At 41.5% G+C, this 13,654-nt stretch overlaps 1 pseudogene; it reads left to right on the top strand.

The window, feature by feature from the left end:
- Nucleotides 1-6,307: 6,307 nt before the first annotated feature.
- Nucleotides 6,308-7,281, top strand: LOC126487340 (60S acidic ribosomal protein P0-like; annotated as a pseudogene).
- The last annotated feature ends 6,373 nt before the right edge of the window (nt 7,282-13,654 follow it).

Here is a 13,654-nt window from a genome sequence, read left to right as displayed (position 1 = left end):
TAGCCAATAAGAAGCTGGAACTAGCCGGGCCAGGCAGTGTTTAATAGAATACAGTTTCCGTGTAATTATTTCTGGGCATAAGCTAGCCATGCGGGCCGGGGACGCAGCCCCGCCGCTCCTATTTCAAAAAAAAAAAACAAAAACAAAAAACAAAAAAAAAACTTCCTTGGCCTAGTTGATAGGGCAGAATGTAGGTAGGTGGAGAAAGTAGAACTGAATGCTGGGAGAAAAGAAGGGCAGAGTAAGAGAAGCGATGGATCCTCCGTCGGATATGGACACTGATTTAAATCTCCGGTAAGCCACTGCCATGTAGCAATACACAGATTCATGGAGATGGGTTAAGTTAATATGTAAGAGTTAGTCAATAAGAAGATAGAGCTAATGGCCAAGCAATTTTTTAATTAATACAGTTTCTGTGTGGTTATTTTGGGTGTAAGCTAGCCGGGCAGCTGGGCCAAACAAGCAGGCCCTCCACTTACACTTATTCTTCATGAACAAAGCCACTGCTGGATAGGAGAGAGTCAGGAGGCTGGCATTTGTGGGGGATTTTACTGAGGTTCCTTCCACAAGAAGACATAGTCAGAATCATAATACTCTCGGCATGTGCTTAAAAATGAAAATACTTTATTTGGTAGACAAGTGAGAAGTTGATCTGACTTCTTTCATTCAACTCTTTTGTATCTTCTGCTGAAGTTCAGAGTGAGTTAAACAGCATGGTGTCAATAGTAGAATGTGGAATTTATTGCTTGGTCCATTTGGGGAAGAATTATCTTTCTAGAATCTTCATTTTCCATTCCACTTCCCCTAAAGTAGATTGTGGTGCTGCTCAAACATTTGTTCTTTTCTCTAAGAGAATATTTACAGACTAGTGCTCTTGGATGTCAGCCTTCGATGGCCATGCAATTTGCTCTGGTGGAGGAAGTGTGAGTAGAATCAGGGTGGTTCATTTCAAGTAGGAGTTGAAAAGTCATCTTCATAACATCACCATGTCCTCTTCTGAGGGACAGTTGCCAGTATCCCCAGACATGGGACATCATTTAGCCTGGATCTCAGAGAAAATAACATTAGAGACAATGTGTTTCCCAGAGAAGACAACATTAAACATCACGTGTTGGTCAACCTTTGTCATTGTCACATTTGAGATGTTTGCTTTTGTTCCTGTCTTCAGAGGTTTCAGTCCAGGAATGTTTGGTTATCTTGTATTCTGCCCAGGAGGAATCAGAACATTATGGTGGAGAACATGGTAGGGAGTCTACTGAACTAATGGCAGCTGAGAAAGGAAGAGGGGGGAAGAAAAAATAGGTCAGAGTGCCACATCCCCTTCAAACACCTAGAGACCTCCCAACCTCTTAATGATTTGAGGACTTCCCAATAATACCTCAGGCTAAAAACAAAGCTTTCAACACATGACCATCACAGCTTTCCAGATTCAAGTTGCATCATATTACACACTGGGACAGGAGAAGCAAAAGAAAATCCTTAGCATTGAAAGTCACTGAAGGTGTTCGGTTGCTATTCCTGCATTGCTTAACCTAATCTGGTGGATAATGCCATCAACATGGGTAATATGCACTGCTGCCTGAGAGAATGTGCAAAGGACATAGACTGGAACAACATTGATTGTCACCCCCACAAATGAGAAGACTGCTTCTATACTTTGAATTAGAAATCTCTTCCCCTTTGAGAGACATTGCCCGGTGGTGGTCCTTTCTTAATGACTGCTAGACCACATCATGTGCCAACAAACTACAAAAGAGTGCACAAGGGATAGATGTGATAAACATGCCCCAGAGAGCTGGCATCCGTACATCTTTGCACCTGCTCCATTCCATGACAAATAGTCTTGATCAAGCCATCCTTAAATAATTGCATGATTTACCATCATTTTAAAGTCAGGTCTATGCAAAAAAGAGGACCATGGTTTCCCTACCTTCTACCCAGAGGTAGTTTCTATACAGAAAACAGAACTTTCTTAGGTTGGAGGGTGGAAACTGTGAGAAATTAGGCCTCCATGTGTACAAATATACTAGCAGTTTTATCCCCAAGTAAATCATTACTTTTCCTTATTTCCCACCTTGACAAGAATAAAACCAGTCTCCCTCCCTCAATACTCTGGAAATGGTTAATAGAAAAATGCAGGTTATGGGAAGTGCTGAGTAAACTCGAACCAGCAGAACACTCTTACATAATACTTCTGTCCATTACAGATGTTGGGGGACACTGTGGGCAGCTAATAAAGTTTCCCGAGCCTCCGCCCTTAGATCGCAGGGGGAATAGACAGGGTGAATGAGCAGAGTGTCTGGAAGTGCTGGCTTTTCTCTGTGGGACTCATACCAGACTCTGTGTGTTGTTGGAAGCCAAGCAGCTCCTTTCTCTGCTAATTGGATCATAGATTGTAAAGGGTGCCAGCTTTATACTTAGGCAATATGAAGAACTGAGGCTCAAAGAAGAAAAATGGAATAATCTGGAGTGAGGGAATCTGGCAGGAAGACATCTTTGCACCTGCTCCAGACAGACACAGCTTGTACTTTTCTCAAAAGCAGAGCAGGGGAAGGTGTCACACCTAAGGGGTTTAGGCATTCCTCATTACGGTTGCTCAAGCTACTCTATCAAAGAATGAGAATGGACGTGCAAAGGCACAGACTATTATCAGCTCAGGCAGGATCAGTGGAGCGGGCCTTACAGAGTGACATTCCACTTACTTCTTTACAACAGCCACTCGCTCCACAAGCGAGGGACATATCCAAACCATGTCCGTGTCTGTATGGGACTCTGAACTCTCAATACGAATGAATGCCTCTCCAGGATTCTGGTGTTCAGGGTCCCCTGGGTGGAGTCCCCATTGTGTGTTTGTCCAGTTGAAGCTGTGATTTCCTAAGAGACAGAATTTTCACTCTGCCTCGGCAGCACTGGAAGCGATGGCTTCACCGATGTCAGCATTGTCCCTCTGGCAAGTTTGTTAAATCTACTTAGCGCAAAGTCTCTTATCTGTGTTTTCTTTCATCTTCCTCTCATTGCTTGGCAGAGCGCTGCATCGGTTGTTGACCACATGAGCAGAGTGTACCCGAAGTCACGCTCTAAGCGTTTATTACTTTATCCTTTAATCAGTAATACCAAAAAGCATGTTTCCCATTGAGGTAGCAAGGACATCAAGACTGACTGATTTTCCGTTTTGAAAATTGCCTCCCTTCTTGAACTATAGTGAAGCCTTTATCAAAACTGCACATTAAGAGCACTTGATATAAATGGGCTTTCTGAATGCTTAAGTCACACTAGAAAATGGGGGTGCTTGGCGGTTCTGGAGGTAGACGGGGAGAAAAGAGGTCTCTGGTTTTTTTTTTGTGAACTGCAGAGAGCCCAGAGCTCCGGCTCCGACATGCACAGACTGTTTCAGTAAAATTTATGCCCTTGAAAGGAGGAGAAATAAGGCAGCCGGTTGGGGTTCACCCTTTATCCTGATCTGACCTGTTCTTCATTGCTTTTTATGCTTTTTCTGTGCTAACCACCATGTGATTCATAGCGCTTCAGCACGGACTCTTTTAAAGTTATGGCTGGGGATGGTAGGATTGATGGTGCCGCACTGTATGCATGGCTGAAAACTCGGAAAATAGCCCTTAACTCGGTTGAGACTTTTAGTGGGATCCATGGAGGCTCGTGGAGAGCTGGGTCTATGACCCTTGAGGAGTCTTCTTTGAATGGAATGGACCACGCTGAAGATCTGAAACACTTTCCGAATCTGGCAGCGTTTGCTGGGCTCTCCCATTATTGTGCTTCTTTCTTGTTTTCACATTTTCTCCACGTCGAGCCACAGATATTTATAGAAATATTCAACAGTCTTTGCTTCTCGGGTTCTGGGTCGTCTTTGATAGCTGCTACTCCAGAGACTCATTGTGGAAGGTAAAGTGTGAGGCGGGAAAGAACACAGCCTGAGAAGTTACGGGATCCTGACTTCATTGTTTTGTGTTTACCTAATAGGTAAAATGAGGGCAATAGTACCTTTCTGGTGGAGTCACGGGAAAGGTGAGCAGGATAAGGCACAGCCATAAAGCAGAGCCATTCATTCTATGGCATTCATTACATGCCTTCGAGAAGTGGCAATAAGATGAACTTCACAGTGCTTTCTGGAAAATAACATCCTACATTCAAAACCCTCTCTTCCATTTGGAATCGGAAAGTTTAAGGTAATGGGTATCTGAATTACCCTGAATTCAACATTTCCTGGTTTATATATGAAGCAAAACAACACACTGCAAAGTGCACATAAATATTTTGTCAAATGAAATAAAATAAAATAAATAAAAATTGTAAAATCTTAAAAAAATAAAATGCTACAGGAAACTGTGGGAAAAATACTCAAATAAGGCCAGTAAATTTTTTTCATCAGAATAAAACCTTTCAACTAAATATTCTGAGAGAAGAACAGGGCTTGACTTCTCCACTGTGATGTCTCCTTTTAGAATTTCTGTTTAAATTTCTTTCCTAGCTTTCCCCCTCCAAATTTTTTAATGTAGTGATTTTAACCCATTCAGATACCATTTAAGTTTGTTTTGAGATCAGAATAAGTTTACCAAATAAAAATTTATTTAAAAAGTGAAAAGCTATGCGCATTACAAAGCCTAGTGAACCTTACCTTTTTTATTTGGTGTTGTTAGTGAGATGATATCATATTAAATATTTTCCATATAAAGCAAGTCTCCATTTGCTATGAATTTCTACAACTATTTTGTTAGAGATGGTCTTGGAATGTTTTATCAACCATTTTTTCCTTCAGATGGCAAACAGTGACATTTCCTTATGATTCATGAACGAGATTATCAACATGAATCTTTCTAGCCTTCTGTATGCGGTGACACCACCAGAAATGATTGACATATTGAATGTTGTTTTCCTTTACACTTAACAATTTCAGACTGCTGAACCGGAATCTTTTGCCTGCTCATGCAATTTTTCTGTCAAGTTCCCTGTCTTTTTTTTTTAAATGACAGTGCACAAAGAATATGACAATAGTATTTAATTCTATGATTTCTAAACTTCTATAGTGTATGAAGGTAACGATATTTTTGAAGTAATATAGTAGGTACCATAAAGATTTAGGATCTCTAAGTTCTAAACTTCTTGCATGTTCTCTTCTTCAAAACAGACAGAGTTACCAAATATAACCTGTGTTAAGTGTTCTGCATGTGTGCTTTATCCCATTTAATCCTCACAACTCAGAAAATGAATGAGTCATCTTGAACATGTCTATATGACTGATGGGAGACTGGAGGTTTAAACATTTGGACCAAGGACAAGTGAACTGTTGGAAAATTTCAAACAAGCCCATCTGACTCCGCAGTCCATGCCCTGCATGACATAGTTGTTGAGAAATATCAATTCTTGTGACAGTACAGGCATTTGGTGAAGCTAATCTTCACATATAGAAAAATGTGATATGATGCAAAGGAGAGAAAAGAAAAGAAAGGAAGACAGAATAAGAGCCCAAAAGGCACTGGACACCAGAAAATCATCCTTAGGAACACTTGAATAAACCCTCAAGAAAATGAAGTACCAGTCCCAAGGAGGAGGGCAAACAGGACCCAGATGGCCCTGTAAGTAATGGTCTCTGAGGCAGCTAACAGCATCAACCACCTCTGTGGTGTTCTTCAGCTTTCTGATACTGTAAGAAATATCTGATATGGTTAGCTTGTGAGAAGAAAGGTTATTTTGGCTCCCAGCTATGGAAGTCTCAGTTTACAGTTGCTCAACCCTGATTCTCTTAGGCCTCTGCTTAGTCAGCACACTGTACTGGAGGATTGAGAAAAACCACTGCCCCTGAAGCCCAAGAACGAATGAGAGAGGAAAGGCTGGCCACCCACAGTTTCTCAGAAACACAGATCCACAATGACCTAAAGACTTCTTGTAGTCCCACCTCTTAGCAGTCAATCACCTCCAAATCACAGTCATCTGAGGATTACATCATAAACCCATGATCCTCTGGTGACATTTGAGACCTAAAATACAGCTCAGAGAGCTGTTTGGGGAAAAAAAATCACTTTTAGGAGGCAGGGAAAGCTGCATATAGATTTCCTGTAAGGACCAAGATGGCTATCTCCTAAGCAGCTGAATAAGTTGCAGCATTTCCTTGTTTGGAAAAATTAGGACAAAGACTGACATGGGAAAACAAATTCAAACATTACCTTTATTACCCATAATTTTGTATTCTCAAACTCCTTCTTAATAATCCATAAGGCAGCTCTCTTGCCAGGCGTCCTCGTTAGAGTGACATTGTCTTTAAACCCTTCGTGGCAATCCCTGACACACCGCCATGATGCCCAGGGAAGACAGGGCAACCTGGAAGTCCAACTACTTCCTTAAGATCATCCAACTTTTGGATGATTATCCAAAAATGCTTCATTGTGGGAGCAGACAATGTGGGCTCCAAGCAGATGCAGTAGATCCGCATGTCCCTGGTAGGGAAGGCTGTGGTGCTGATGGGCAAGAACACCATGATGTGGAAGAACACCTGGGAGCACCTGGAGAACAATCAAGCTCTGGAGAAACTGCTGCCTCATATCCGGGGCAATGTGGGCTTTGTGTTCACCAAGGAGGACCTCACTGAGATTAGGGACATGTTGCTGGCCAATAAGGTACCAGCTGCTGCCTGTGCTGGTGCCATCGCCCCATGTGAGGTCACTGTGCCAGCCCAGAACACTGGTCTGGGGCTCGAGAAGACCTCTTTTTTTTTCCCAGGCTTTAGGCATCACCACTAAAATCTCCAGGGGCACCATTGAAATTCTGAGTGATGTGCAGTTGATAAAAACTGGAGACAAAGTAGGAGCCATTGAAGCCACGCTGCTAACCATGCTGAACATCTCCCCCTTCTCCTTTGGGCTGATCATCCAGCAGGTGTTTGACAATGGCACCATTTACAACCCATAAGTTCTTGACATCACAGAACAGGCTCTGCACTCTCGCTTCCTAGAGGGTGTCCGGAATGTTGCCAGAGTTTGTCTGCAGATCGGCTACCCGACTGTTGCCTCAGTGCCACACTCGATCATCAATGGGTACAAACGGGTTCTGGCTCTGTCTGTGGAGACTGTGTACACCTTCACACTTGCTGAAAAGGTCAAGGCCTTCTTGGCTGATCCATCTGTATTTGTGGCTGCTGCCCCTGTGGCTGCTGCCACCACTGCTGCTCCTGCTGCTGCAGCCCCAACGAAGGCTGAAGCCAAGGAAGAGTCGGAGGAATCAGATGAAGATATGGGATTTGGTCTCTTTGACTAATCCTCTCAAAGCAACCAATTCAGACAATTTAATCCAAGAAATATGGAAATAAAAGTTTACTTCTGTTAAAAAAAATAATCCATAAGGCACATCTAGAAAGTGGTGCTATTTCTGTGGAGCTTAGGACAAACAGATATTGCCTCCTATGGTCAGTAGTGAACCAGACACTGGCCATAAGCCCCCTCTAGCCCCCTTAGTTCCAAGAGAATTAATGTTCTGACATACCGGGGCTATTTACAGAATAAGAACAGAAAGTCCATTTTAAAATATGAGGTGAAAGACGTGGCTTGAAGGGATACTAATTAAAACTGGGGATGAATTTGATAAACTGGTTCATTACTGGAGCATTGAAGGCCAGGAAAGACCTCTTGTGTTGAGGTACAGAGCACGATTGTTGAAAAAAATTTGGATTTCTGTCGCTTTAGGTAGATTGTCCCCAAAATAAAAGGGTAGGAACTGAATCCAGTAAGCTTATTTTTCCCAAGTTCATCTACTGGATTAAGTAGCTCTCCAGTGCTCACTCAGAAAGAGCAAAAAGGTATAGAAAGGACAGGGTTTGGATTAAGTGGGCCTTTCTCAAAGGATAACACATTAAAACTGAGAAAATATTCCTTGCTGTTGTTTAGCACCCACAGAGAAGCTGTAAAAGCAATTGACTGGCAGTATCCTCTGCATTGCTTAGTTTTTCTTCTCTCCAGTTTGAAGAGAAGCTTGTGTTAGGTCAGTTCACATGTGGGCTGTCAGGTAGCATTTGGAAAAGAAATGCTATGAAGACATCTTGAATGTATGTGTGCTTGCATGCATGCATGCTGGGCATGCATGTGCCTGTGTACATGTGTGTATGTGCATATATGTATGTATGGACATGTGTGTGCTTGCATGCATGCATGCTGTGCTTGTGTATGCCTGTGTGTGCATGTGTGTTTGTATGTATATATATGTGTGTGTGTGTGCATGTTGTGCATGTGTGCCTGTGTGTATGTGCATATATGTGTGTGTGTTTATGTGCATTTATGTATATGTGTGTGCATGTGTTCCTGAGTAGATACAGATGCAGATTTATATTTATAGAGAAAGCCCTAGAAACATTTGTAGTGGAAGGAGGCACAGCTGCACTTAGTTCACCCATCTTTTGCTTGGCAATGCTTTGATTTGCTAGCTGAATGTAACGTGGTTTTATATTGACAGTACTCAATGAGTATATGTAGTAATCAGGAAGAACAAGTTGAAATATGCTGTAACTATGATAGAGCGTGAAAGGAGGAAAATAGATGGAGGAAGGGGGAAAAGGAGGAGAAATTAGTATTATTATTTAGTTAATTATAACTTAAAATTCCAACCAGCTGTGAGTCACAGTCTTACCTAGAGCTGCTGTTCCTGTAGTAACCACATAAGCAAAATGCCTGCTTGCTCCAGCCCAATAGTCTGTAGGAATTAGCATAGACAGCCTGTTTGAGGCTTAAAACCCTATTCTTCTCACTGAATTCTCAGGAAGGTAAGAAGGAGCTGCTCGAGGTTAATGTCCCATCACACAATGAGTCACACGATCAGGAAAGGGTGAGTCACTCTTGAGAGAACGAGCATTCGTCACATCCTAGAATTGATGAGGAGGTCTCAAAACTCCATGTTCATATGCAGGCTTTTATTTTGCCAAATGAAATGAATATAAAACAAGTCTAATCTTCTCCAGCAGACCTGCTAAGGGACAAGCTTTTACTTTAAGATGCACTGATGTTCCGAAGATGTTTGCCTTCTTTTGAATTCATAAGGTCCTTTATGTCTATTACTGATAAACAGAACTTGTCACTTCCCTTAATTAACAGCAAATCAGTGGCTCTTTATTCCCTACTTCACTTTCTCACAGGCACAGCAAGATCAAAGGGCCCTTCAGTCAACCTGCCCTTGAGGTGGGTACTGTCTTTTATTTTCCAAATAAAGGGCCCAACTTTAGGCTGAAGCATATGGCAGGGCTTTAAAAGGTGGTTTGCTTAGAACAGCACTCACTGTGAGCCCGGAGAACCTAGATCAAACTGGACTGCATCTGGGCCTTGAAACAAGCTGTCAGAAATATAGCAATGAAAGAATGGGGTCAAATGGTTTGCCAAAAGCCTGCTTCCTTTCTAAAATTCACCCCGTGATGCTGTTTCTTAAGGATGAGTGAGTGTCAGAACGAACAAACCAACCATGATAATCAGATATCTTCATTTGGAAACCACCTGTGTATGGCCTTCACTGTTCCTAGCAACATGCAGAAGTAAGGACATCTGTTGCATTGCATGAACCACAACACACTTAGCTATTGACCCTGATGTCAGAGACATCTTTGGGGAAGGTCAAAAATCCAGGTCATTATTTGATCATTGTCGAGCGAGGTTCACAATCACTCAGTGGGCATGTTCCCAGGCTGTTCCAATCAAGGGAGAAAGACATCTGAGTATCAGGACAGGTTGATATGAACAGAAATAAAGTTTTAGTAGAGTCTAAAAGTATTTAGGGGAAGGATATGCTGCAAATATTGTGTTGATTGTTCAAAAATAGTGTGTTGTACACTTAAAAATCTGTGGAGAGTAGATCTCATGTCAAGGTACAAATGAGAGAATAGAGAGGTGCTGACATTTTAGCTTAAATGCATATTCTTTATTTTTGCTCCCTCTTAAACCTCAACGCTCATTCTTATCATCAAATCACAACACCAAGAAAGTTCTGAGGAAATCAGCAACAATGGGAACAATTGCAATAGAAACACCTTGAGCAAAGGATTATCGAGAACTCAAACGCTTACTTGTGACAAATAATACGTCTTCTGATACAAGTCAGACTGTGACCTGGGTCTTCTGACCCACATTCCATCAAATACCTTTTGGAGAAAGTAATCTAGATTTTACAATATAGTGGGCACATATCTACTTAAACACGGCTGCTCTTCAATTATGGCAGTTGAGAATTAGTTGAAAGGCAATCAGCCAAATACATTTGCTAGGCTTCTTGAGCCTCCTTATTCCCCAGGGAAAGGTGAATGTGCTATCCGTCCATTCCTGCAGCCCCACAATGCAGGACAATCCAGCCTCATGACACACGACAATCAGACACCATAGGGAGTCGAGTCAAAGCAGGAGCTCAGTTTATTACTGTGAGCATCCGCTTATAAAGGGTAAGCAACACCCTGTGATGTAAGGGTATCTCCGGTTAATGAGAGATAGCCAAACCCTCCTCCCTGGGTGGAGGGGCGTCTACCTAGCTTTTGCCGTCTCATCCTCACTCAAACTTGCGCCAGGCTTTTTTCTGTTCTATAGACCTAAGGTACAAGTCCTGAGATAATTTTGGCACAACAATGTTATGTATAAAGTTCTAGTGTTGTTGGGAATTTTATTTTTTTTAATGAAAAATGGCTTAATGTTAAATCTGCATGGAAAGAATACCTGCCCATTTGGGAGAATGCTCAAGTTGACCGGACTCCAATGCATATCTAATGTGTATGCACTTAGCCGTTCTTCCAGGTCTGGAACTGGTTGGCTGTACTGATTCTGAGCAATTGTAAGAACACTTTACATTTTTTTTTTAAGTTCTGGGAAGAAGCACCATTGGCATTTGGATAACCGAGTACACTTGAACAGCAAATCTATGTGTGTATTTTCAATGGCCTTTTTGGTAGAAAGAGATTGTGACTCATTAATGGGATTCGTTAGCCTCCATGGGAGTTATACTCTGCCACAGACAGGGCTCAGAGATGTGGAGAAAATGGAGAGATATCCAGGCAATGGTGTTTACCAGGGTGTCCCTATAAGTTGCTGGTCATAAGGTGTTTCTAGGTTGGAAATTTCTAAATAGAACAAAATGAATTTAAAAAATGTAATTATCAAAGTCTAGTCTATGAACATGTATTATGAATCCCTGAACTATAATATATTTGGTATTTCTCAAGCTTATTTTTGATTAAATCCTCCCTTTGAAAACAAGTATTTATTGAATAATAATAATAATAATAATAATAATAATAATCCAGGAGATTAGCAATATTAACAACCACTATTTGTATAGTACCTCCTGTTTTATAAGGGGTTTTCTCATTTATTAGCTTTTCCAATCCTCAGGCCAAACAATTGTGTAAGGAATGGCCTTCCAAGATACAGTAATACAAAGGGAGATTTTTTGAAAATTAACTCTGGGCACCTTACTTGACTTGAAACGTTCTTTTGACCCACCCCCACCTTCCCTTTAGTGAGAACCTCACAGTGTTTCCTCTGAGTTTTTGGCAAGGCACAATCCATAATCACTTTCCCTTTGATAGTGTCTGCACCGGAATAGGTTCTACGGGATGAGCATCTGTGGCCTCCATCTTCATCTTCCCCCATAAACTTCTCTTTAATTCTTTTGTTTTCCATGATGTCTCAGTAAAAACCATCGACATACAAGGACATACTCAAAGGGGGTCATGAAATGTGATTAAGAGGCTTGTAGTGCAGTCTGAGCTGGTGGAAGATGAACTCAATCACTTGGGTAAACAGTGGCTATAGACTCTTCCCACACAGTCTGAAAAGGAAAGAATTGGGCAGTTCCTGGTCCTGGGGTAATCGAGTTGAGTGGCTCCAAGAAATGGGAGGCGCTAGAGTTAAGGCTAAACACAAAGTCAGAACTGAGGGAATCGTGACCCGGATTTTCACTCTCGTTCCACTTTATGATCTTGGGGAATACCTAAAATCAACTCAAACAGGCAATAAAACAAACAGCAGGGGCTAGCTTGAGACAACGAAAGCGACCATCTACGGTGACAGAAGTTGGTGAGAGAGGGTATAACCTGGGTCACTTGGGGGCACACCCAGCATGCTGGGTAACCAAAACTACCAAACACTACCGGTCCTGAAAAGGGAAAATGGTGTGCTTCAAACATTGAACTGTCTCTGGTCAGAAAAAAAAAAAAAAAAAAGTGAAAGAGTCTGCGAAATGTATGGCCCACTGTTTCCTCAGGTGACTTCTTGTGTGTGTGTGTGTGTGTGTGTGTGTGTGTGTGTGTGTATTAAGTGACTGTGGTATCATATGAAGGATAATCCAGAATTAACTTCTTTCTTTAGTTAAGATAGAAACAGGAACCACCAAGAAGTTTGATGACACTCACCTGACTCCCATCAGCCCTTTGCTTACTTCTATTTGAAAAGTGCCTTTGGCTTTGCCCCAGCCTTGGGTCCTTTTTTAAGTTTTGCCTTATCCTATGGTGGGAGGACTTTGTGTTATCCTAGCCTTAGTGGAGCACTTAATTTCCCACCAATTTCTCCACATTTGTTACTCAAAACCAAAATTACCTGTATTAGTCATGGATTACTAAAGAAACAGAATCAACATGTATTTCCATACAAATATAGATACAGATGGAGGTAGATGTGGATATGTGTACACACACACACTATATACACACAAACATACACACGTATGTATGTATGTATGTATGTATGTATGTATGCAATTTACTGCCTCTGCTTAAAAGATATGGTCTGGGGAGTCCAACAATGGCTGTTTCACACTGGAGAGACAAGAATCCAGCCGTGCTTAGCACATGAGGCTGTGTTTCAGAAGTCCCCACCTGTTTCTGATGTTTCTGAGGCCTGGAGTTTCTGGGAACCACATGGTTGTTTCTCGTTTCCAGTCTGTCTTGAAAGCCCAGAGAAACTGTTTCCAGTTTCTGCAAAGGAAGAATGGATGAACTTGTCAACAGGAGTAGGGGCGAGTAGGCAGGAAGCAATGTTTCCTCCATCCATGGTCTTTAGTCTGACGGCCCCCAGAAGGTATGACACAGATGTAGGCTATGACTTCAGAATAAGTTGGTTCAAGACCATGGCTCACAGTGTACCCAGAAGCAGCTTCTGTTTTAGTTGATTGAAATGCAGTGAAGTTGACGACTAAGTTGGGCTACCCACACTACCTAATGGATTAAGTTTTTGTTATTTTCTGCTCCAACATCTATGTCTTATAACCAATTCCCTGTCTTTGTTCTTTGTTGGTTTAAAGGAAAAACAATCAGCAGAGATAAAAAGAAGAAAGAATAAGAATAAAGTTGATGGAAAGAATAACTCTATGACCACAATACTTATTTTAAATGTGCTTATTGTGTGAGTTATTCACATGTTAATTTCTGTGAGTTTCAGAATTAAGAGAAAAATCCCCACATTCATATCAAAAGGTTAATAATACATTTGAATATCTATGAAAATTAGTTGAATTAATCAGAGAGTGAACTTTGAGATTACCAGCCAGCCTTAAACTCGAGTGACCTACCTTCCACATATTTCAACATGCTCAATGCCATCCTTTGGCCATTTTCATACATCTGACAGGAAGAATCACTGTTTACATGAACAGAGATCTTCAAGTCAAGCAATCCACAAACACTGCCTTGACC

Source organism: Alexandromys fortis, unplaced genomic scaffold (assembly GCF_014885135.2).
Source record: "Alexandromys fortis isolate MF-2015 unplaced genomic scaffold, M_Fortis_MF-2015_v1.1 scaffold_168, whole genome shotgun sequence".
NCBI lineage: Eukaryota > Metazoa > Chordata > Mammalia > Rodentia > Cricetidae > Alexandromys > Alexandromys fortis.
Note: the sequence above shows the minus strand (reverse complement) of the source record. Positions and strands in the feature narration are given on the sequence as shown.